Source organism: Triturus cristatus, chromosome 5_2 (assembly GCF_964204655.1).
Source record: "Triturus cristatus chromosome 5_2, aTriCri1.1, whole genome shotgun sequence".
NCBI classification, from domain to species: domain Eukaryota; kingdom Metazoa; phylum Chordata; class Amphibia; order Caudata; family Salamandridae; genus Triturus; species Triturus cristatus.
In genome coordinates, this window is record NC_140588.1 from 1020154598 (window position 1) to 1020179699 (window position 25102).

Consider the following 25102-nt stretch of genomic DNA (forward strand, 5'->3'; position numbering starts at 1 on the left):
CATTAGATGAGATAAACAACATAAAAGAGCAACAAACGACCATGAAAGAAATCACCATATATTTATTTAATAATACTTTGGTGAAAGCCATATATATTAATCTCATGAATCAATCAAAAGAAGGGGTTGCACCAGAGAAAGGCGTGCAGTGAAAAAGAGGGTGCTCAAGTGTAAAGAGATAAGGAAGAGGAATACTTCAACACATTATATCAGGAATTTAATATGTCAAGGCAGGGTAGAGCGGTTGCAAGTCACCGTCCTAGGTAGTCTGTCCCAATGGCATTCATGTAAACTTGTATTTTATTTCAACAGAAATCAATTCCGGAGTAGCACATAATGGAGGATATTTTGGGTACAGACTAAATATAGATGGGGCGTCGACGTTTCGATCCGACTTGTGACCAATTGGGGAATTAGAAAGCCTCGGTCTTGCGGATCTTCATCAGGACTGGCCTGGGCAACCTATCAATTACAGGTGAGTAACGAAATCCACGGTTCATACATGGAGTCCAGTAGGATGAGTTCTACAATTCAATCTTGACAATGAATGTCCAAAGATTAAACATCAGAGGCTTCAAAGGACGATTACAACCAATGTTTCAATTCGTATGTAAGCGGACATCGGGGGTTCCTTAGATTGTTATGGTGGAGCGCGCCTAGCCAGTGCGCGGTCGTCACCGAGGAGTCAAGCACAAGTAAAGCCTATCTCTGTGACGCCCACCCATTTCTTATGTTAGGCCTTGTTTTGATCTAAAATAAACGTTTTTTATGTATATTGCATGAAACATAAACATAAACACAAAATTTCTCTGCAAAATGGCTGTACTAGACTCTCGCACATCAGGTACATAAGAAATAAATGAAAGGAAAACAGAATTTAAAACAAACTGTTTAGGAAATATTCAAGGTCATTAGGGCAAAACTCTGGAGAATGGAGCTGACTGTCAGGGGGCCCCCTGAAAGGCTGGGGCCCTGGGCCAGAGCCCACTTTGCCCATGCATTAAAACGTCTCTGGCTTCCTTTGACGTATTGGCTGTAGCGGCCCGTATTACCATTCCTGCTACTGCAGCTAATTGGAGAAAGTCACAGTTTGCAACCTGCCTAATTAAAATTCATTAGACAGGTCTGTTTGGAACCCACTCCGAATCCTTATCTTGCAAACGCACTTATCAATTCATAGGTAGTTTTACAACATTAGATACTGGTCGCAAATTATCACCACTTTCTGCGACAAGCATCTAAGTACATCAGGTTCATACTTTCTAAAACCTATGAAGATTTTTTAATGCATATTTTGGATAGCATTATAAATACCAAGAACGTCAAAGAAAAGAAAGCTTCTTGGGTTGAATGTACAATTAGTCCTTATCGAGGTCTGGTAGGGGTCTAAAGTCTGTCAGTCACAGGACACCAGACTTGAGTATTGAACTGGACAAAGATGCTGCTGGTCTGTCCATCTCTGGCTGCTACATGGCGCATCACGACAAAGGATCGCGGTTAGCACCGGGAGCCGGATTTGCATCCTAAAGTGACACGTTTGTCATGGATTGATTGAGGTACCCAGGAGAGCTCGTTATCTGCAGCACGTTCACAGGTTTATAATGAGGTCATTACAGCAGACATAGGTGGAAGGATAGTGCGGCTTTCAGCCCGGCTGTTTCCCAACTTGCAGCTCTTTCTGCCATGAGCGCCTGAGGAGCATCGTAAGAGTTTTTATGTGGAAAAAGAAGTCACTGAACTGAGATTTACTTCAATGCTACACTTTTTCAGGTAAAATATTTCTTTGGGAAAAAGATAACTAACTTTTTGTAGAGGCCTGAGCTCCAAATTAATGCAAAATATAACTGTGGCTCACAAAACTTTCAGAATATCATTCCGTGCTTTTTTTATTTTCTTAAATCCAGGTATGTGTTAGCACAATGACTCCATTATTAACGTAAAAACAAAATGCAGCCTATGCATAAAGGCATTTAGGAGTATGTAAAGTAGTACTTCTATAGTACTCTATTGAGTACTTTTACACGCCTTCATGAATTTTTCCAAAACATCTGAAATGGGAATCATGTGAAAATATTCAGAGAATATTCATATACAGTCCACTTTGGTTCTCCACTTTGGTTTTGCATCTTACACGTTTTGGCAGACTTTGTTTTAGTGATGATATGTTTACATATTTTACTTACACAATTTTATACTACGAAAACTGTGTATGCTGCTTATTTTTAGAAAGCCTTTCCTGCTATATAATCTGTTCAGTTTGTTCAAAGTTAGAAACAGAACAAGATATCCTAGTACTTGCATTGCCCGCTCGGAGACAGCTTCGAACATCTAGACACATGATTGTATCAGAGCTGTATCTTTAACACAGTGGTTTCATTATCTAAACAGCGCACTATCTCTTTATGGGTCTGAGGGGCGCTCCAGCCACAATAGTCCTGGAACGAATGCCGTGTTCAGCATGCAGCTCTGCTGGCTCTCATCTTCAATCATGCGAAGAAGGATTGACAATCCTACTTCAGAACAAGTCATCCAGGTATGGGGTCTTAGGCTAACCAAAAAGATCAGGCAGAGGGTGCAGCCATTATGCACTCAAAGTAGGAGTAATGATAGGTAGGGACATATGTATTTAGAAATCTGATTACCATGTTTGAACTGTTTATTCTTTTCAGCATGTTCGTAATGCCGGTTACTTTTCTCTGTTTTATCTGTCTAATAATTGCAGCTCACTGCTTCTATGCAAGATTACGATTGTTTCAATAAATGTATTAAACAATTACTTTGTATTTCTCTTATGTTTTACCAAGGGCATGCATGAGTAGAGAACGAAAGGGGTAAGATCTATTTTCATGATTCCCTTAGGGATCAGAGTGTCATGTTTTGAGGTTGCCAAATCGCATGCCACCCCAGGAAGGTTAGGAGTTCTTGTGAGGCACTGTGAGCTACCTAGGCATTGGGCCAACAGTCTCGGATGGTGTAGATGAACTCAGTCTCTGCATTCTGACGTTCTGTTGTCTTAATATGCAGTCCTACCTTTCTAGTGGGAACCGTATCACAAGCTGTGTTCTAGTTGCACTTTTACTAATAGGTAGTTTGATGCTTTGGGGCCAACTCACAATGGGATATGAGTTAATAAAAAAAGTATTCCTTTAGTACCTTTCTGATACTCATAAATGCTTTGTGAGCTGGCCCCAAATGTGTAAATTTGCAATTTAATTGTATTAATCAGTTTAGGATTTTTTTGCTTAAATTATTGTAATGCCCCGAATGGACAAATGCCTGAATGCCACAAAAGGATGCAACTTTGCATGTTTTCTTCTTTAGGTCTCATATACAAAGAGACAGCTAGAGAACTCATGTTTCCGATAAATATATACACAAACGTATGGTAAAGAGAAGTTGGCTTTCCATCTGCCTAATTCAGGCATAGGCTTTTGGAATTTGTCATGCTTTGGCACTGGTTTGCATGGGCTGTATGTCGTGCTCATGACATTTCGCAGATGGCTATATATTGCCTGATGTGTTTGGTGATGGGATGTGAAATAGTTATTTTATATAACCATTTTACATCTACCCAGCGAGCACTTCAGACCTCCACTCGTCTCCATTGATGTTCGGCCTGCATTACGTTATGATCTGATCTCTAAGTATGCCAAGAAGAGGATCAACCTGCTCTCCCTTGAACCCACATCATAACCTAAGAACTGCTCTGACTCTGGAACCCCTGTTCTTCCCTTTCCCAAAGCACATGAGGACTAGCACTCTCCTGGCATTCTTCCTGTAACTTCCACTGCATCAACGGGTACTTTCTGCTTCTCCTGGGGAGCATAATCTTCACAGCTCCTAAGAAATCTAAGGTGATGAAGAAGAAAAACTCCCTGAAGTTTTCAAACTGATGAAAAGTTTATTAAACTGGTATTTTATCTCTACTGAATCTCCCCCTGCTACAATTCTATTGATCTGACCACTCGACTGAGCTTTACCTATAGTTGGCACTGCCTAATGTCACCTTTGGTGGAATTCCTGAAGTCAGGAAGCATTCAGATTCTAGTCCTTCTGTGTTTGAACATAATACTTGTGCAGTCTGTCTGTGGTGTCCTTGATCGCAGCTTAATCACAGTCCTCCATTTATGATCTAGGAGTGCCTTGCTGTACATTATTCATGCACCAGGACCAAGTTAGTTGATAAACTCCCCCACTGTAATGTTCTTTGCGCAATTGGACTTCCTCGAATGCAGCATTTGCAACAGAACAACCTTCTATACTTACCAGAAGCCTTAAATGATAGTTATTAGTGGCTGTGCGCACTATCCACCTGTGAGTCCCCGGCCTTTGTGTCTGTGTTACCTTATACAGCCATGATCCATTCCTTCGTATGCCACTGTGTTACAGCTTGAAGTCTGTCCACACAGGTAGCATAAGTTGAAGTAACTTGTAAACTATCAAAATATCATGGAAACATATTGTGATACAAAAACTATAGTGTCAAAAATGTTGTGGGACACACGACAGAAGGTTACAATATAATTGTTTTAAGATCGATGTAAAATAGTTTTATTTAATATAGTTGTATAAAATAAAATAATGTAATTGTTATTACTTGGATCATTTCAAGATATTAGAATTGTTGTATAGAGTCTATTTTTTTAGTACAATTTGACATTTTTCATTTCAATTTTATTTTTTACATTTAATTATAAATGTTTAATTTAGTTGTATTCTTTTGGGATTGTAGAGTTAGGATGGGAAGTAAGGATGGGAAATTATTTATAATGTTAAGTATTGTTTCTAAATTGTAATGAATTATTTCTGTACATTAACGTATTAACTGAAAATGGATTATGTAAAATATTTAATTGATAAACATATTTTTAATTATTTGCTGTTTTTCAATTCATTGTCAATACGTTGATCAGTTAATTTAACTGCATAATCATGTAAATTAATCTTATATTTACTAATTGTTTTAATTGTAATTGTTTTATTCATTAATAATGTAATACTAATATTGTTTCATGTTTTATTAATTGCTTGCTGTTTTGTTGGGTAGCAGGGATGGAACTCTATTTATTTTAAATATTTTAATTTTTTATGTTTTTCATTTTATTTGTTACACAAGATATGTTTAAAAATTAAAGTTAATTTTATTTATCTTTAATATTATTTTTATTTGAAATATATTTAAATATTTTGATTTGTTTCATATTTAATATTTTTTTCAGTTCAAGGGTTGGAATAGTAAATTGAATCTCTCCAAAGTCCACCACTTTCCTTTCTTTTTCTTACTTTGGAGGGGGTGTAGTAAATCCAACCTCTCTAAGGTGCAACACTTTCCCTGCTGCTGCTCAGGTTGAAGTGGGAATAGTAAATCTAACCCCTCCAGAGTTCAACACTTTCCCTGCTTTTGCTTACGTTGTAATAGGAACAGTGGCGGCTCCTTAATAATGAGCAAAAGTGCTGCGTCCCCCCTTTACTGAAGAGAGCAGCCGAGAGTAAACAAAACAATAATCCTGCTGCTCCTTAAGCAAAAAGCGTAACATTACCGTCTTTTCTTAAAAGTGTTAACACTCTTTGCTTAAACTTGCAGCTTCCACCAACAAACTGTTTTATCTGTGCATGTCAGGGCGCTCTTTCACCATCCCTAAATCACCCAGGGAGACGTGTTACGCTCCATGGCAATGTAGGGAAGGGAAGCAGCCCAGCAAAACAGAAGCTGCATGGGCTCAGGGCACAACAGCTCAGTGTCATCCTGATGACATCAGACATTTCATCCATCAGCATGAAAAATAAAACCTCTCTACTCCCATTCCTGATGCCGCTATGGAAGATGGTCGCAGAAAAGATTTGCATTTGTAGATGCAGTGCATTTCAAGACTGCTCTCTGAGGCAATTGTGCAGGTAAAGAGTTAGGGGCAGATTTATGACGACTGGCGCATCCCTGCATATCAGCAGGGATGCGCCAGTTATTATGCGCCACAGCTGCGCCGCATTTATAATGCGGCGCACCATGGGGCAAAAACGGCACAGATGCGTGACGCATCTGTGCCGAAAAGTGGCGCATTGCTGGAGTTGCGTCGCAAGCGCGACGCAGCTCCAGCAATGATCTGGGGGGCCCTATCTGTACAATGCTGCGTCAATCCTTACGCCTGCTTCAAGCAGGCGCAGGGTTTTGACGCAGCATGGGCTCAAAAGTGACTGAGTGAAATCTTGTAGATTTCACTCAGCCACTTTTAGGAGGCGTTCCTGCGCCGGAACGCCCCCACCTGCCCTGGAACGCCTACATGTGGCGCAGGGCTTTACAACGTGACGCATCTGGGAGATGCGTCACGTTTGTAAATGCCCCGCACCATGGCGCAGGATTTGCGCCGCTGCTGCGTCACAAAAGTGACGCAACGGCGGCGCAAAAGTGCCGCAAGTGCAACATAAATCTGCCCCTTAGGGTCCAGGCAGGTACGCATCCATAGCAACGAAACATCGTGCTGCGAATTGAAAAAACAAAGAGGTCTTACTGTGGGGCCCTGCTAAGAATTTAATAGCATCAAACATTTAAAGTCCAACACTGAAAGAGAGCTTGCTCCCAGGGTCATAAAGAAAGCTTTGACAATAATCATCCATTTTCATGAACCTCCTTCGTATGAGTCACGCCCTTTCTTTCACTAAAAATGCTTTTGTTATTTTCAAAGAAGCCTTTTAGAGAAAAAATTATTCTAGATTAATTATAATTTGATTTAGTTTACAGGGAAACCTTCTATTCTTCATGGTAAACCCACTGACTGTCAACTAACTGTATCAGTAAAGACAGGTTGGAAAACCTCTAGCGACACATGCTGAAAACATTTTCTGGCCTCTGCTTCCCACCCACACTCTCATCCATCCTCAAAAATTAAAGATAGAGCATTATTACCATTGTTGTAAAATAGGTGAGAGAAAGAGCTACTCGTCAAGTGGCTGAATTGCTCATAGTGAAACCTGAAACACTGTGCTCAATCCCAGCTTTCCCATTTGACCAAATTGCCCGATCTCAGCAAGTAATGTAATTTTGACATGGCTCCTTTTTTAGGTCTCGCCTGAGCGTTAGCGCATGCACTAGCTCAGGCGAGACCTTTAGTAAGCGGATTTTCAAAGTGCTACCAGAGTGGCCTAAAGCCTGCGTGCATGTGAGCGTGAACGTGCACAGGCCTCTCCTTTCGCACGCACCACTCGCGTTTTGTTGTTTTTTTTGCGCGTATGCGCGCACACAACTCCCGGGCTTGTTGCTCGTGCTTCTTGTTTTTTTTATTTTGCCGCCTGTCATTTTGCCTCACAAGTTGTCCTGATCTTGTATGTTTGATCACTTATTTTTCGCCCATGTTATTGCAAATGGCCCAACCTCACGAGGGGGGCTTTCAGTCACTTCACTTTTGCTAGCTTTTCCTAGTGTCCACCCGTCTTGTCCTTTCATTCATCACTTCTCCCTAATTTCTTCCCTTGCACGCCTCCATCTCTCTGCACCTTTAGCATTCTTTCCCTGCTCCCTCTACCTTTTCTTTTTTATCTCTCTTTATTGCCTATTTCCCTACTTGTCACTCCCTTTTGTCACTCTTCACCCTCCTGTATCACTTCTCCTTTTGTGTTTCTCCTCATTACGTCTCTTTCTCTATCCATTTTGTTACTCTCCCTTCCCTTTGTTATTTCCATCCGTTTGCCTGCCCTGCCAATCCGACCTTGCCGTTAGGGTACACAGAATTCCAGAGGAGAAGTGAGGCTGTTATCATTGTCCACCAGTAAATGAGTTATGTTTTCCAGCCCTGAACTGGTTTCCTACTTCCGTTACTTACTTATTCTCTCCATTCAACACCATCATTTGGATTTTAGCCCAGTGCACCACTTCTCTCCTCCATGCTTCCACTTGAAGGAAAGTCGTGGCCTTCCAATGCTTTGCATGTAAATGTAAATGTAAATATATTTGTACTTATATAGCGCACTTCTACCCAGAGGTCTCGTAGCGCTGTATTCATACCGCTGTAGAACCCTTCCTGGCTTTCCTGTGAGATGTCCACCCCTGGGCACCCCCCAAGGTGAAGCCAGGAATCCTAGCGCTGTGGGGGCCATTGTGGAGTTTAAGCAAGCTATTGCCCAGAGTTGCACAGTGGGACCCATGATTAGAATAGGCACCGAGGCGAGAATTATCAGGTCCGGGGAAATTGAATCCAAGAGCCGCCGAGGCGGGAATTGAACCCTGGTCCCGGGCCAGATCTCTGCATCAGGGTCTGCTGCTCTAACCATTGAGCCACACTTCTCCACGCATTGTGTCCTTTGCTCCTATTAATGCCAAACTTATACATTTTAAACAAACCGTCCTTTTCAGTGTAGTGGTGATGTCCAGCATGCACTGTTCTAAAGTAGGCATGTTTGACCTCCACTTAACATTTTCAGTCAACCCTATAATGTCCTTCCAATAATTCAGTAGGTGTGGGGACAGTCTCACAACATGAGATAAACCTACTCCCCCCCATCCCATACGGACGGCAACCATTGGCTGCTCTGCATATTAATTGCCCCAATCTTCATAGGGGTAAGGTACGTTCTGTGGGAAATTTAAAACTTGCATTTCAGGAAATTTTGGGAGCACAATTCAATATTATGTTCCACTCTTGTTATCCAAGTCTCTCGCCACGTCTCTGGACCAGATCCGTCTGAGACCCTCCAGGTCACCTTTGGTTTCCTCCTGTATTTGTTTGTATAATAACAGCCATCCGTCCATCACCCATTAGCAATATGGTGTGCATAATTTTGTTCGCACAGCGTTCCATCATCTCTATGCCCCACAACCAGGTCTTATACCAGTTTCAATATTTTCCTGTGTGTCAAGAAATGCCCATTTGAAATATTTTAGGAGGTTGTAAACTGCGAGAATGGAACTAGCGTCCTATGGGTATGCAGGTCACTCGATGTATGCAGTCCTACCTGTTCCCATGTATGTAGGTTTTGGCTTTCCATTACAGTTAACCCAGGAGTATTCTTAGCAGGAGGTTAGATGCATAAAATTGTTTCAGTCATTGTCCTTAGCAACTCTTTAAGCAATATAGTTCAGCTGCCATCAGTTGATTAATTTTTTATTATGGCTCTTGCGGCCCAGAGGTAAGTTGCTCAGTTTTCTCTCCCCTGCTTTAACCAGTGCATAAGTTGCTTCCAAATTGTGGGGTCCATTAATCATTTAGCAATCCACTGCAGCTATGCTGCTAAGTAATAATAATGCTGTATATCGGGCACAACAGCCCACCGTGATTCAAGGCGAGGTAGATTTTACCAAGCGCCATAAGTTGCTTGTGCCCCATTTGAACGACACAAGCATACTAAGTTTCTGTCTGAACCATTTACCTCAGTCGTATTCAACTTACAGCCCGTAGGTCACCGGCAGCCTGACAAGACCTTTTATTGCGGTCCACTGACTATCCCCAGGAATCTGTAAACCACAGCATAGAAATAAAGCTTTTCAAACTCTTTTTTTTTCCTGCTGCCAAGCTGCATCATTTGGTAATTCTATGCAGGGCACTCCTGCTCGTAGAACAAGCTGAAGTGACTATGGAAACACAGCCCAGAATCAGAAAAGAAAGAAAACAATGTTGCAGGCGTACATTTGTTATACTCTTCTGGTTGTGGTCTTTGTTTCTACAGCCACTTAAGCTTGCACTGTCCACAAGGAAAGCTTGCTCAAAGGTGAAAGGTGTGTTGAGCTTATTGTGGTTAGGCATTGAAAACAGTATGGGACAGTGAACAGAGCTAAAACAGGGTTGGGTTAGTGAGTGAGTTTTTATTTGCATTTTGGCACCTTCAATAATTTTCATTTCATTATAAATTCAAGAGTACAGGCAAGCGAGTGCAAAGAAATGTCTTGCCATGGGTGAGCTACTCACACATGGAAATGGTAAACTTGAGAACATTTGAGTAATCATTTAGCTTTATGTCAACCTCTCTGGCATCATTTTACTGCTGTGTATGTTGCTGGTAATGCATGGAGCAATTTTAATGCTTGAATGTAATTGAATATACTACTGAGGGTAATACGTTTTGCAGTTATAGCGGTTTCTCTGCTTTAGGTACATTTTAGGATGAAGTGTCACACTTAAAATATGAAAATGTCACAGGTAGGCACCATGCAAACATGGCAATGTTACACATAAGTAGGCTTAAACGTGGCAACCATTTAATATGAGAAAATGCATAGTTTCAGTGGGAAAGCTCAGTTTATCACTACACACTTCAGATATCTGTGTGTAACTGGAAGGTTACTGACTTAAATCCTGGTTGGTGCACTGGGGAAAAGTGATGTACATTTATAATGGTATTGGATCTCATCTTGTGTCTGTAAGTGCTATGAATATGACATTCGTGTTATTTTTCTTTTACACACAGGCTAACATAGGCTACAAAATGTGAAAAATGTATAGGATACTCATAGTTTGAGATAGGTTGCTGAAAATTGTGCAAAAAGATTTGAAACAAAGCATTTTCTCATAATGTTTTGAAAAAGTGTGTGTTTCTTTTATGTCCCCATAGTTTCATATTCTAACCTGTCTCTCTGGAGTTGCAGCACTCCAATACACCCTACACTGTACATTTTGGCCCCGGAGAAAATGTTGTTCTCAGTGGAGCTGATCACACACTCTGAAGCATACACAAGCAGCCTGAGCCTACTAAATGGTGTACACACAAGTCTTGCCACAATTAATCCAGAGGCTTGATTTATCACCAGATAGCTATATGCTGTCTCTCAGGACTTGTAAGCTCTCCCTCTACATCTTGGGTAGAAAGCAGATCACAATCAATGTACAACAATATTCCGTGCGGTATGTGTGATATGGTGACACCGAATTACCTATCCATCCTACCCCTCAGATTTGCAAAGCTAACCCTCATTAGTGCACAAATTAAAGGGGGTATGAGGCATTCACAGCACATCCCTTTCTCCTTACAGTTGTTATCAGAAATTAACTGGTATGGACCGTGGCTGTTCTTTCAACCTGTAAAAGAGTTCGCAATTTGACAGTACTGTTCCCAGTACGTTGTGTTTCAACTCTTCATTCAACACTACATTCACATACAGCCAATAGACCATGTCAAAAGCTTTCTTTAAGTCAGTCAACTGTACAGCTGACCATGTCACAGTTGAAGGGGTTTGCTCCATCACATAAAAAAGCCTTTTGATGTTGGAAGCCTTATTTCGACCAAGTGAGAACCTAGTCTGACCCACGTGTACTACAGTAGGTAAGAGAGAGAGCAAATGATTGGCCAGGGCTTGCTGACTATCTTATAATTCACGTTGAGCATGGAAAGTGGTCTATATTACTTTTTTTTCTGGGTATCCCAATCAAATTTTGGAAGCAAAACTATCAGCACTTGTTTAATAGGATGTGGTAGCAGGCTGCTATCCTGTTCTGCAAAATACATCTCAATTATTTCTGGTGCCAGTACGTTCAAAAATGTGTTAAGCAACTTCCTGAAATGCAATGCCGGTAACCTTCATTTTTTCTTTGAAAAGAAAGCTCTGGGATCACCTATTCCAGTGGGCATTAACGTGCAGATAGAAAGCATTGACAGTATTTCAGAAGTTGACATGGTTCTTACCCTGTCGTTGACATCGCCAGGAGTCTGTTCACGAGAGGCCCACGAGAGGAGCCCCTGCCCCTGATTTTGCTACCCACGCTGCTGCCACTGGACCACATCTTCCAAGGTCCTTTGCGGCGGCGGCGCTCACAGCTGACGACACCACAGCGCCCGGAGGCGCACTTAAGAGCCGCCAAGTTCCGCTACGCAGGACGTGTGCGGGACGCGCCGGGCGACGCCCGGGCAAAGGGTGGGCCGTCTGGGGCCGTCCGGGGCTGTACGAGGCTGGACTGGGCCACCCCCCTAACTAGTGCTAGACGAACTCTGAGACTGAGGTGCCGATTACAATCCTGCAAAAACCGGGTACGAACCGTCGGACGGAGCATATTCTCCGTCCGACGCGTACCCGGTTGTCAAAATATACAAACATGGAATTACGATTCGCACGGAAACTCCATTTCCGTACGAATCGTACAAAACCCCGACCGAAGAAAATAAACATATAAATGTGATCCGGGAAAGCGCCGACGTGACGTCGGGACGCACGCAGCCTGCCATTCACGAACCAGGAATTACGATTCGCACCGACGTCATCCCGCATGGTGAATATTTTCCGGCTGCCAAAAACTGCCGGGAAATCAGGACGACGCGAACAAGGAGTACCTGTACGCGACGGACAGACATGGACCCGAACCTACGTGTCATTCCGGCCCTCATAGCAGTCGACCTCCTCTACAGGTTCGGACGCAGATGCCGCAGAAGGTCAGAACAACAAAGGGAGGGGGGAAAGGGGGGGGCAGGAGCAGGGGCAGGCCACAAAACCCCCACCAAAGTCACACAGCACACATGCCCTGGACATACCTGACCCCCAGGCCCTGGTCACCACGAGGGGGTGGGGGCGTGTCCAGCAAAGCCAGCGTCCGCCACAACGGAAGTGCCTGACGACGCGAACCGGCAACACAACAATACAGGTACGTCCCGTACCCACGCCTTAAGAGCGTGGGTACGAGTCGTACCACGCCCACACCTACGTCATCCCAACAATGGCGGGACTGCTGTACTCACATGGCAAAGGCCTGGGTACGGCCCGCACAAGCACCACATAGCGTGGGGACGCATATGTACGACCCGTACCCCTGCACGCGTACGTATGGAGCGTACCCCCCACCCCAACAGTGTAAGTATGACCCGTACCCTCACACGCGTACATATGGAGCGTACCCCCTACCCCAGCAGTGTAAGTACGACCCGTACCCTCACACGCGTACGTATGGAGCGTACCCCCAACCCCAACAGTGTAAGTACGATCCGTACCCTCACACGCGTACGTATGGAGCGTACCACCCACCCTAACAGTGTAAGTATGACCCGTTCCCTCACACGCGTACGTATGGAGCGTACCCCCAACCCCAACAGTGTAAGCACGACCCGTACCCTCACACGCGTACGTATGGAGCGTACCCCCACCCCAACAGTGTAAGTACGACCCGTACCCTCACACGCGTACGTATGGAGCGTACCCCCAACCCCAACAGTGTAAGTACGACCCGTACCCTCACACGCGTACGTATGGAGCGTACCCCCACCCCAACAGTGTAAGTACCACCCGTTCCCTCACACGCGTACGTATGGAGCGTACCCCCAACCCCAACAGTGTAAGTACGGCCCGTACCGTCACAAGCGTACGTATGGAGCGTAACCCCCACCCCAACAGTGTAAGTACAGCCCGTACCCTCACATGCGTATGTATGGAGCGTACCCCCCCACCCCAACAGTGTAAGTACGACCCGTTCCCTCACACGCGTACGTATGCAGCGTACCCCCCACTCCAACAGTGTAAGTACGACCCGTACCCTCACACGCGTACGTATGGAGCGTACTCCCAACCGTGTAAGTACGACCCGTACCCCCCCTCGTATGCATGCAGCTAACCCACACCCGTGTATGTCCTAAGCGTACAAATCGTGAAATAGGAGGGGTGTGTGCAGAGTCCTCCCAGCAGTGCCCAGACACAGGAGGGGTGGGTGCAGAGTCCTCCCAGCAGTGCCCAGACACAGGAGGGGTGTGTGCAGAGTCCTCCCAGCAGTGCCCAGACACAGGAGGGGTGGGTGCAGAGTCCTCCCAGCAGTGCCCAGAGACAGGAGGGGTGGGTGCCTAACACTCCCAGCAGTGCCCAGAGACAGGAGGGGTGGGTGCCTAACACTCCCAGCAGTGCCCAGACACAGGAGGGGTGGGTGCAGAGTCCTCCCAGCAGTGCCCAGACGCAGGAGGGGTGGGTGCAGAGTCCTCCCAGCAGTGCCCAGACACAGGAGGGGTGGGTGCCTAACACTCCCAGCAGTGCCCAGACACAGGAGGGGTGGGTGCCTAACACTCCCAGCAGTGCCCAGAGACAGGAGGGGTGGGTGCCTAACACTCCCAGCAGTGCCCAGAGACAGGAGGGGTGGGTGCAGAGTCCTCCCAGCAGTGCCCAGACACAGGAGGGGTGGGTGCAGAGTCCTCCCAGCAGTGCCCAGACGCAGGAGGGGTGGGTGCCTAACACTCACAGCAGTGCCCCTGCAAAGAAAAGGGTGGAGTACCCACAGATCCAATCCCCACACATGTCAGTCAGGTGCACAAAGATCCTGCAGTACATGTACCACATGTGTGCGAGGCTGGGAGTATACACATGCATAGCGCCAAAAATAAAACATGTACACATGAAGTCATGGCAACAGTCTACATACACAAGTACAGTGACCACCAAGGACGCCACGAATGATGCAGGTGGAGACATCGCTCCGCATGCATGTGCAAAGTTGAAGGAGTCCGTCACACCCCCAGCTGATGTAGACACAGCTCAGCACCACATAGTGGAAACACCCTGCAGGGAAGATGTCAGGATACACAGAGGAAGTAACACACTTTGGGACAATGTCACCATGCAGTAACTGCTTACATGAACAAAGACACTTAGCTAACACCTTGTGATGGCACACAGATACCAGGGTCCCCCCTATGACCAGCACACTACTACATTTCCCACACACCCAACACATTACCACCACCCAAAATCATGTAGCAGCCCCACCAACAGCAATACCACAAAAGCAGTAGTGATCTAAGGAACAAAAAATTGGCTTTATTCAGCATTACCAAAAAATGTTTGTGTAGATAAAGTTCAATATTTACAAAGCCCATAGGGCAGTCCATGAGTCACAGCTGGATGGGGGACACAGTGGGACGCGTGTCCCCTAGCTTGCCTGCACAGTCAGACTCCTTCATCTTCCACAGCGGGGAGGGCATCATGTGGGGGGGAAGGACCAGGCACCGCAGGGACATGAGGGCGAAGGGTAGGCGTCGTGGGTGCAGGGATGGAGGACTCCACCACAGGGGGTGGGGCAGGGCCAAAGGCGGAGGCCAGGATCTCGCTGCACACCTTAGCAAGGTCCTCCAGCGTCTCCCCTGCACCCGAAGGAACCACAGGCCCCAAGGAGGGGGGGGTGGAGGGATGGGTCGCAGCGCCACTGGGGGAGGGTGTGGACAGGGGGGGACTCAACCACCCTGACCGGGGACTCCCTTGACCGCTTGCGGGGTGGTGTCACAGTGGGGCTCAGGGACAGAGCGGCCATGAAGGAGTCCTTGCCGGATATGTGGCCAGGAGAGCTGAGGGGAGGGGATTTGGAGGGAGTGGATTGGGTGGAATGCAGACTCCCACTCTGCCTGCGTGACTTGCGTTTGCCCCCCGACCCAGTGGGTGTGCCTACTTCACCCTGTGTGTGCGTGCCAGGAGGTGTGCGTATGACCTTCCCTGGTGGTGCGGTGCCTGTGTCTGTTGTGGTGGGTGCATGCTGACGTCTGGGTGTATGTGGGACAGGCATGGGAGTGGGAAGTGTGGATGGGGCAGGGGTAGGGGGTGGGACGTAGCGCTTCAGGAGACCCACTGCTGCAGTCAGTGTTGAGTCTATGGACCTCAGCAACTGCCGTTGGTCAGCCTGCGATGAAAAAATGCCCTCCAAGTATGCCTCCATGTTGTGCAGCACTTGGCTGTGGCCATGGAGGACATTAAGGATCACAGCCTGACCAACCTGCAACTGCCGCTGGATGTCCACAGACTCAGCATTAGCGGCAGCAGTGGAGACAGGGGCAGGGGGTGCGGTGCCTGGCAGGAAGAAGACATGTGGTGACCGGGCACGCTGGGAAGGGACACAAGCAAGTGGGAGGCGGCTGATGGCAATGGAGGGGGTGGGGTGCGATGTTGTGCCGCTGTCAGCTGCTGGTGCAGCCTCCGCCCACTCGGAGAGATCATCCTCGGACCCTTCAGCTTCATATTCAGTTGTGCCAGTGGACAGGTCCTCGGCCTCACTCTCCTCCGCCTCTGTACCACTCAATGTGCCAGGCACGATGTCAACGCTGGCACTGGTGCTCGGTCCCTCCGCTCCGTCTGTGCTCCTGTCTCCCTCCGTGTCCCCCGACGATGCTGTGGGCAAGGTGAAGAGACACCAATTAATCACACACCTGTATACATATGTCACATGAGTCCAATCTACATAGGTTACAGTGCATAGCCTGCAAAGAAAGATCAGTAACACCTACAAAACAAGGTACAGATGTAGGGCATGCAACACACAGTTGGTTGAGCCACCATGCCAATGAAAATCCATGGAGAGCATGACACAATAGCAAATGACATGAAATGGAGTTTGACATAGGAGCCAGGCCCTGGGGACAATCTAGCACTGCATCTGCACCTCACAGCGTTGCCGAAAATAGGGATGAGGAGGGACCATATCCATGAACTTGAGGCACATGCAGCATAGGTAATACTGAAAACATGCCCACCATGACTGGCTCACTGCACCTTGAGTGTATGTCCAGACAAACATCTTACACTGGCCAGACCTAGCAAGGAGAATTCTGGTTTTGACATGTAGGCTTGGCCCGCACCAACCACCCCCTACATGAGACAATTTGTTGAGACACAGGTGGCACTTACATCTCTTAGTCTGGGTGAAATACACAGGGGCTGCATAAATGCAAGATTGGACGCCAAATACCCAAGGTGCGCCTGTCCAAATAATCATGTACAAATGGCCACCATCAGATGATTGTTACAAGACACACAGGCACTGGCCACCGTGAGTATGAACAAGGAAAATCAGGTCAGGCTGTACAGTGGACACTTGTACTACATTTTACGTCATTATACATGGCACCAGGGGACAATGGCACAGAGCACAACCTATGCTGTAGACACTGAGAGTGTCCACGTTTAGTGATGACACACATGACACCTAGGAAAATATGCCCCAGGGGACAGTAGTGGCCACACAACTCCATGGTCCTGAATGGGAATGACTGCAACACACGCCACCATCCCTGCACCATGCGTATCGCACACTCATGCACATCATGTCACAGGCCACAACATAAGACATGCGCGCTGTAAGGCATTACACTTGAGAGACTAACTCCCATGTCTGGACTCAGCATCAGTGCCAACTGACATAGAACCCACATGTACTGAACTGGACAGGGCACAGGCAAGGTCCCAAAACCTGTTACACACCACCCCCACACATGATGCTACAGGCATAGTTCACATGGAGAAAGCGCCAGCCGACATTACCTTGTGAAGGAGTGACTACACACAGACCAGGGAACACATTGCAAGGAGGGGAAGGGAGGCAGGAGAGCACCGCTATACTGTGGGTAACTGGATCTGCACAGCACCTTTAAACCCTGGCAGTGTATCCATGCAACTGTGCACTTACAAATGCTGGTGACACACAACAAACACACATGTACCTACCCCCTTCCTGCTGCTGCTTCTCCTGTAAGCGCCTGTCCAAGTCTGGAAAGACCACCGCCAGCACATGCTTGTGGATGTGGGTCAGACGGCGGCGCCCGCGGTTCTTATGGGTCTCAGGTGAGTCCCCCAGCAGGACCCGTGCGATCCTCCGCGTCCAGCACCGGATATCCTGCCATCGTTTCCTCACCTGGGGCAGGCGCCGCTTGCGACCATCCGCACTCCTCACGGCACTGACGGCGGTCAGCCATATCTGCTTCTTGGCAGAGGCGCCTACCTGTGAGGATTAACAAGTGACACTACATCAATACACCAGGCACATGTCACAGAGAGACATATTTGAACAAAATTGCTGTTTACAACAAGGCATAGTATGCATCCAAGGCATTGCACCTTTGTCATAGGGACATGATCCTCTGGGGAAGGGCTAAAGCAGTACGTGCCATTGAAAGTACACAGGTGGAATGAGGGCAACCACACAATCAATGATCCAGGCTCACACTGTGCATCACAAGCTACACCAGGATAATGTGCAGCACCTCAAAGCAGTCACATGCCACAGGCCACTGACGCTACCGCAGCAGAGTACACAGACACACACAGGCACAGGACATTCACCTGCCATTGCCAAATGCAGCGACAAACCTCACTTTGCACATGTGCCACTAGACGGGGGGGCTCACAGGTGTGGGGCTGGCTCTGCACGTCAGACACACAGCACTGCTCCCTGCTCACATCACATGGGCAGGGTATCTCCATCCCTCATGCAGCCCGGGTGCTACACTCCACATATGCACCCACCCACATGACAGGGGACTTACACACACACACATGTCCTGGGTACGAACACATCATGTGGACACTCTCAGCACAGGTACACAGAACTAACACACATCTGTGGGTACAGTCACCTGTCACACTGGGCTGACCACATAATCACATGAGGACTGTAGAGGCTACATTCCCAGGAGGACAAGACAGGCAGATTGTGGCATGCACCATGCAGCGATTGTCACAGTAAACACAATGCAAGTGAGGACGGCAGACATGCACCACTGCATGCTCTGGCTGGGAGACATCAGGCATTCCCCCCCCTGGGGCCCCCCCTACAGTACATAGCATGTGTGAGACACCTGGACACAATGGCAGAAGTCACAGTCACAAAAAAGGGACACAATCTGTGCTAGTGGACTCTGCACTCACCTGATACCCTGATCGCCCATACAGCATGGGGTACTGTGGGAGGATCACATCCAGCAAAGCCAGGTTCTCCTCCAGGGTGAAAGGCTGTGACCTCTCCACAGACCTTGACATGGTTCCAGGGAATCAGTAGCAGCAGCTGGGTCGTCGAATCCAGAGATGTGCAGGCAAGTGCTCCCTCATGGGACCTGGCTGCCTTATATCTGCCTTGCTGGCCTGTTTCATGCACAGGAGTACAGAGTGATTGGTTACTCACATTTGCATCCTATGTTTCCTCCAATCCCTTCAAACCTAGCACAGTCAGTGGGTTCTTATTGTGTTTTTTTCTTGAGCATGATGTCACCTCCAGAACCACATTGCAACAAAGTAGATTCATTCATACTGACCACTGCTGTGCACCTGTTTAAATAAATTCAAACTTTAAACTGGGTCTCCATGACAACCAGCATGCATGTAGGCCTTAATACTTGTCCCTCATGTGTCCCTTATGTAATTTGGAGCTCCACACACAGGTATGGTGCGTCCCGGGGCCCTAGGGCACCCCAAATGCATGTCAACGGCCCGTACAGGAGTGTGTACGGTCCGTATCACTATGGGTGTTCTCGCGTATGCGTACTCATAGTGAAAGTGAGCGTACGCACGGGTGTACGGTCCGTACCACTATGGGTACGCATACGCGAGGACACCCATAGTGAAGGTGAGCGTACGCACGCGTGTACGGTCCATATCACTATGGGTGTTCTCGCGTATGCGTACTCATAGTGAAAGTGAGCGTACGCACGGGTGTACGGTCCGTACCACTATGGGTATACATACGCGAGGACACCCATAGTGAAGGTGAGCGTACGCACGCGTGTACGGTCCATATCACTATGGGTGTTCTCGCATATGCGTACTCATAGTGAAAGTGAGCGTATGCACGCGTGTACGGTCCGTACCACTATGGGTACGCATACGCGAGCACACCCATAGTGATACGGACCGTACACGCGTGCGTACGCTCACCTTCACTATGGGTGTTCTCGCGTATGCGAACTCATGGTGAAAGTGAGCGTATGCACGCGTGTACGGTCTGTATCACTATGGGTGTGCTCGCGCATGCGTACTCATAGTGGTACGGACCGTACACACGCCTGTACGCTCACTATCACTATGAGTACGCATACGCAAGCACACCCATAGTGAGACGGAGTGTACACACGCGTGTACGCTCACTATCACTATGGGTACACATACGGCAGCACTCCCATAGTGATAGGGAACGTACACAGGCCCTCTGAGCGAAAGTACGGTGCCTTTCACACATCACAGTGGTGACAGGCAGCACACAGGAAGGAATAGGGCTGACATACTTGTCCATGGATGGACATCAAGGCATTGTCTGGGCAGTACTACATGTGTGGGGCACAGGGTGAAAGGCTGTGATGTGGCACATTACTCCTGAGTGGAGAAGGCACCAGATGTATAATGAGATGTGTACAGATGTTATGTGTGACGGTGCAATGTGTGCCAGTCATGCCCTTCACTCCTTTGACATGTGTGCATGTCGTACTGCACACTTGGGATGAGCGTCACTGGCATGGCACGGTCCCCAACACACGCAAGTGTCCCCTGATGCCCGGTACAGGGGTTACCACACCAGACATGTCACTACCCACGGTGCACGATGTGTCTATGTCATGTATGTGTGGTGTGTTCCCATTAGGTTGATGTTGGAGCTCCCTCAAAAGCATCAGCTGTTGCAGCAACCAACATGTGTCCGTGTGTAGATGGACATGGCACACAGTTACGCACACCAGGCCACATGTGGTATCGGATGTGAGGTGCGTATGTATGCATGGGACACGGAGTAGCGTAACAAGGACATGTCTGCATCCTCTCTATGAATGTGTGGTGAGTCATGACATGTACACCTTAATGGCAAGGTGTGTGGGCTGTCCTAGTGTAATGTCATGTGACCTGTGGCTCTAGTGTTCCGCTACCAGTCTCTGCAATCGACATCCTACTTCTGCTGGTGTGTGGATGTATGTCACTCCTGTGTTGCGTCTGGCTGTTCACTTACACTGGGACACAGCTAATCCCATGCCATGGCATGTGGAGGTTCACAATCTCCGTGTGTAGCTGGGTCTTGGTAGGAGTGTCACCTGCCAGCCATACGTGTCCAGGGCATGTGGCACATACCTGACTCCGTATGTCGCATATGTGTATTGACAGATTAACATGTGCTCAGTACATATCAATTGTGGTTGTAGTGCACTCACTCTTCCTTGTCACTTCCAAATTACTGCAGAGCGCCGCCTCTTCCCCGACCAATTCCGGACTTGGCTGCCATGCGGTAGAATGACTGTATCCGGTGCTACCGCTTCCCCCAACCGTTGATTCTGGAGTTGACGGCGAGACTGGCACCACACCTGCAACCGCTGCACAGGTATCCTACGGCACTGACACCCAAGCTGAAGGTAATGGCAGCCCTACATTTTCTTGCCACGGGTACCTTTCAAAATACCATAGCTCATGTTGGTGGCATGTCCCAGAGCATGTTCTGCCGTGTGCTGCATGATTTCTTAGAGGCCATGTTGCTTCACCTGGATGAGTTCATCCATTTCCCAACCCCTGAAATGTTGACTGGTGTCAAGCGTGGATTCTATGCCCTGGGAGGGATGCCCCATGTCATTGGGTCCATAGATGGGACACATGTGGCTTTGGTACCACCACAGGCACAGGAGGTAGCGTACAGGAATCGCAAGCACTACCACTCCATCAATGCCCTTGTGGTGTGTCTGTCCAACATGGTGATTTCACATGTCTGTGCTCGTTTTCCAGGATCAGCACACGATGCCTACATCATGAGGCGTAGCAGGGTGCCTGAAATGATGACGCAGCTGCGCAACGAACGAGCATGTGTTGTTGGTGGGTACACTCTGTCCGTCCTGTATTTTGCGTAGACTTCCAGCACGACCGCTTCTCCTGTCCTACTTATGCCCATGTGTTTTCCATGTAGGGGATGCTGGCTATCCCAACATGCCATGGCTGATCACACCTCTCCGCAACCCCATCACGCCGGCCCAGCTCCGCTACAACACCGCCCATGGCCGGATAAGGCGAGTGATAGAGAGGACATTTGGCCTCCTGAAGAGCCGATTCCGATGCCTCCACAAGACCGGCAGCGCCCTCCCATATGCCCCGGCGAAGGTCTGCAAAATATTCATGGTCTGCTGCATGCTGCACAACATGGCAGTTGAGAAAGCTGTGCCACTCATCCTGGATCAAGATGATTAGGACCATCCACCCGTGGAGAACGAAGGGCTTGGCAATGGGGCTAGTGATGTGGAGGATTTGGAGCCGCAAGAGGACATCCGGACTCGGCTCATACGCGACTTCTTTGCTTAGTGGTGAGTACCAGTGTCTGTGTGTGCACGCATTGGTCCCCGTGTGGCATGTGTAGCAATGTGTTTGTCCATCTGCATGTATGCCACGTGAGTCAGAGGTGTGTATGGATGTGTCACTGGAGTGATGGTGCCAGTGATGTGTATTTCCCCAGTCATAATTGTGACCTAGCATGTTGTCATCCTTACATGTGTCGAGTAAATGCACATGCAAGTGGCTGTGCTTTTTGTGGCTGACTTCTTGTGTGTCTCTCTTCCCCAGGTACTTGCGCATGCCGTCTGCTGCTTGCATTGTTGTGGCACTGCTATTCCTCATGGACACGTCATCGTGTGCTGACTCAGCGTTACACGCACGGACAAGTTTGGAAGTCTCCTTAGGGTAAGGGATGCATCAGGGGTGTATTGGGTGTGGCAGTTGTTTACGATGTATGCACACTGCCCCTGTCGATGTTTGGTTCCTCTGCAGACATGTCGCATCACCATGGTACACATGACATACAGCTGGGTACACCTGAATAGATGGTCAGACTTGTTGACAGTCATCAGTGATGGGATTGTGGAATGTGATGATGGCATCAATGTGTGTTACACTGCCTTTGGACACATACGGTTTGCATTGGCTTGACATGGTGTGGGACTTCCACATCAGCGGATCAATGGTGTATGGCAGGCTCTCCGTGAGCAGCAGGGGGTGTTTAGCTGTTAGCCGACACTTGTGTGCCAGTTCCATGGCTATCACGCATTTGTGCTGCAGAAGGGGGGTGCCAGTGTTGGACCCACATGTTACTCCACATGACCTGTTCATGTGTACTCCGAGTTGCCTCAGCAATCCCAAATGCATGACTAATAAAGGTGTCCCTATGCCTCCAAGGTGCCTCTTCTCAGTCAATGCTGGTGTGTTGCCATGGGCCATACGGCATGTCTGGCATGGTTTTCCGTGATAGTGGCTATGTGTCTATGTGTAGAGTAGCAAGATGCAAGCTGTTTGTGTGGGATTAGACTGTGTATTGTGCATGATGTCTATGACTGTGTGGGTATTGTGACATGTGTCATCCCCATGCATCCAACGTTGGCCAGGCCACCATTCTCTGCATCCACCTGACTCAAGCTTGCAGGACATGGTTCTGCCACCTGTCCACACATACCTGGGTGCCCCACAGGACACTCCACATGAGCCCTGACCTCTGCGCATGGCTGTCGCTGTACTCAATATGTCTGTCGGCACGGTTGTGCGGCCCCCCCCCTCAGCTGGTTGGGCCCATCACGGGTGTGTATGGTGCTCCATGTCTGTCTTGCCTAATACAATGTGACCCATGTGTGTCCGGTGCCAGACTCAGGCCCCAGGGTGTGGATGGTTGAAGTCAAATGAGAACTCAGGCATGGTTAGACTTTACAAGACACATGTAAGGTAATAATGCAACCAGTAGGCATCTTCTCTTCATGGTGTGACTTTTTATTTTGGTTGGGGGGGGGGGGGGTTGACATGAGGGGCTTTCCGGGTGTGTGGAATCCAAAGTTCACTAGGGGAGTTGGTGTCCTTGCCATTTGAAATCCTCAGAGTCCATGCCACAGTCTTTGTCAACATTGGTCAGACAGTGACCAGCAAGTCCATGTGGCAGAGAATGTCTTGTGATGCTGTGCTGCTGTTGCTCCAGTGGGCCAGGTGCCAGGCCAGGTGTCCTGGGAGATGGTGCTGTTGCGCCGACCCTCACGGTCTTTTCCGTGGACGACCCGCCCTCCTGCGGGGACCCTCCGATGCAGGCCGTGACGATGTTTGGGATGCTCCATCGGATGTTTCCTCCTCCTCCTCCTGATCCCTCCCTGTGGGTGGTGATGTTCTACGCCTGCTGGCACAGGGAGGGTTGCCCATGTTGTCGGCCATCCGACGGAGTGTACTGTGAATTCCCGTGAACACCGTCACAAGCTCAGCCTGTCTGTCCTCCATCCGCCGTTGGTGTTGCAGTAGACAGGCATGTTGCTCCGCATGTTGCTGGGCCTGCTGGGTCTTGATCTCCTCGAGGATGGGCACAACCTGGGCCATGCTCGTGGTGTCCTGCCGGTATGTGTCCAGGATGTTTTGGACATGGGAATATACCGGTTCCCCAGCCAACTGGTCAGGCTCGCGCCTCCGCCGTCCTCCACTCCCACCACCCCTGCCCACTTGCACCTGGCCTGCCCTTGTGGGCACATCGGGTCTCCGGGACCCCTGAGGGGTGGCATTGGCGTTGTCGCCTGCCTCCTCCTGGGTGCCCGGGACACCGTGTCCCTCCTGGCCAGCCTGGCTGCATTGTGGTGGTGGGGCAGGGATCCTGGGTGTCTCCTGGGATGTGGCAGGAGTGGGGGTGGTGGTTGGCCCAGTTGTACCTGACGCAGGTGCTGCAGGTCGTTGGACACCAGAGGGGCCAGGTTGGTCGGGGTCGGGTTCGTCCACAGAGTGGTGAGAGTCGTCGCTGCCGGTGGCTCCGTCATCCCGCCGAGCCGGGTCCTGTGAGTCTTTCCCCCTAGTGTTGGGGGGTGATCCACGACGTTGACCTGTGTGTGAGAGAGACAATGTTAATTTTGTTCCATGCAACATCCATGTTTCATTCGTTTCAAAGTTGGCACATTTCCTCTGGGAATTTGGATATGTCTTGCATTCCACTCACAGTGCACTTGTGCATGGGTATGTCCCTTGGCCACAGCTTTTGCAACTTTACCTATGTGTGGCACAGTCTTACTTGCTGCGTCAACTGTTACTGCAGTCAGCAGTGGAGTGGGCAGGTGTGGCGAGCCATGCATTGGCGCCTTCTGTGTAGCACTGTACGTGGGAACATGGAGTTGTTCCACACACTTATATGATGCAGGTAGCTGTCGTTGTGCTCGTGCACAGGTTGTGACATGGCCCTGTGTTTTGCCATGGAGAAGAGGGGGGGTTCTGGCACTGGCCACCCTTGTCTACATGCACGCAGTCCACCTGCTGACGAGCAGACATTCCCACACCCCACAAGACTGAATTGCTCTCCCTGTGTGTCCCTTTCTCGCTCCCTCTCTGTCCCCCTCTCCCTCCCTCTGTGTGTCAGCCTCCTCCCTCTGTCCGTCTCCCTGTGTCTCCCTCCCTCTCTGTCCCCCTCTCCCTCCCTCTGTGTGTCAGCCTCCTCCCTCTGTCTGT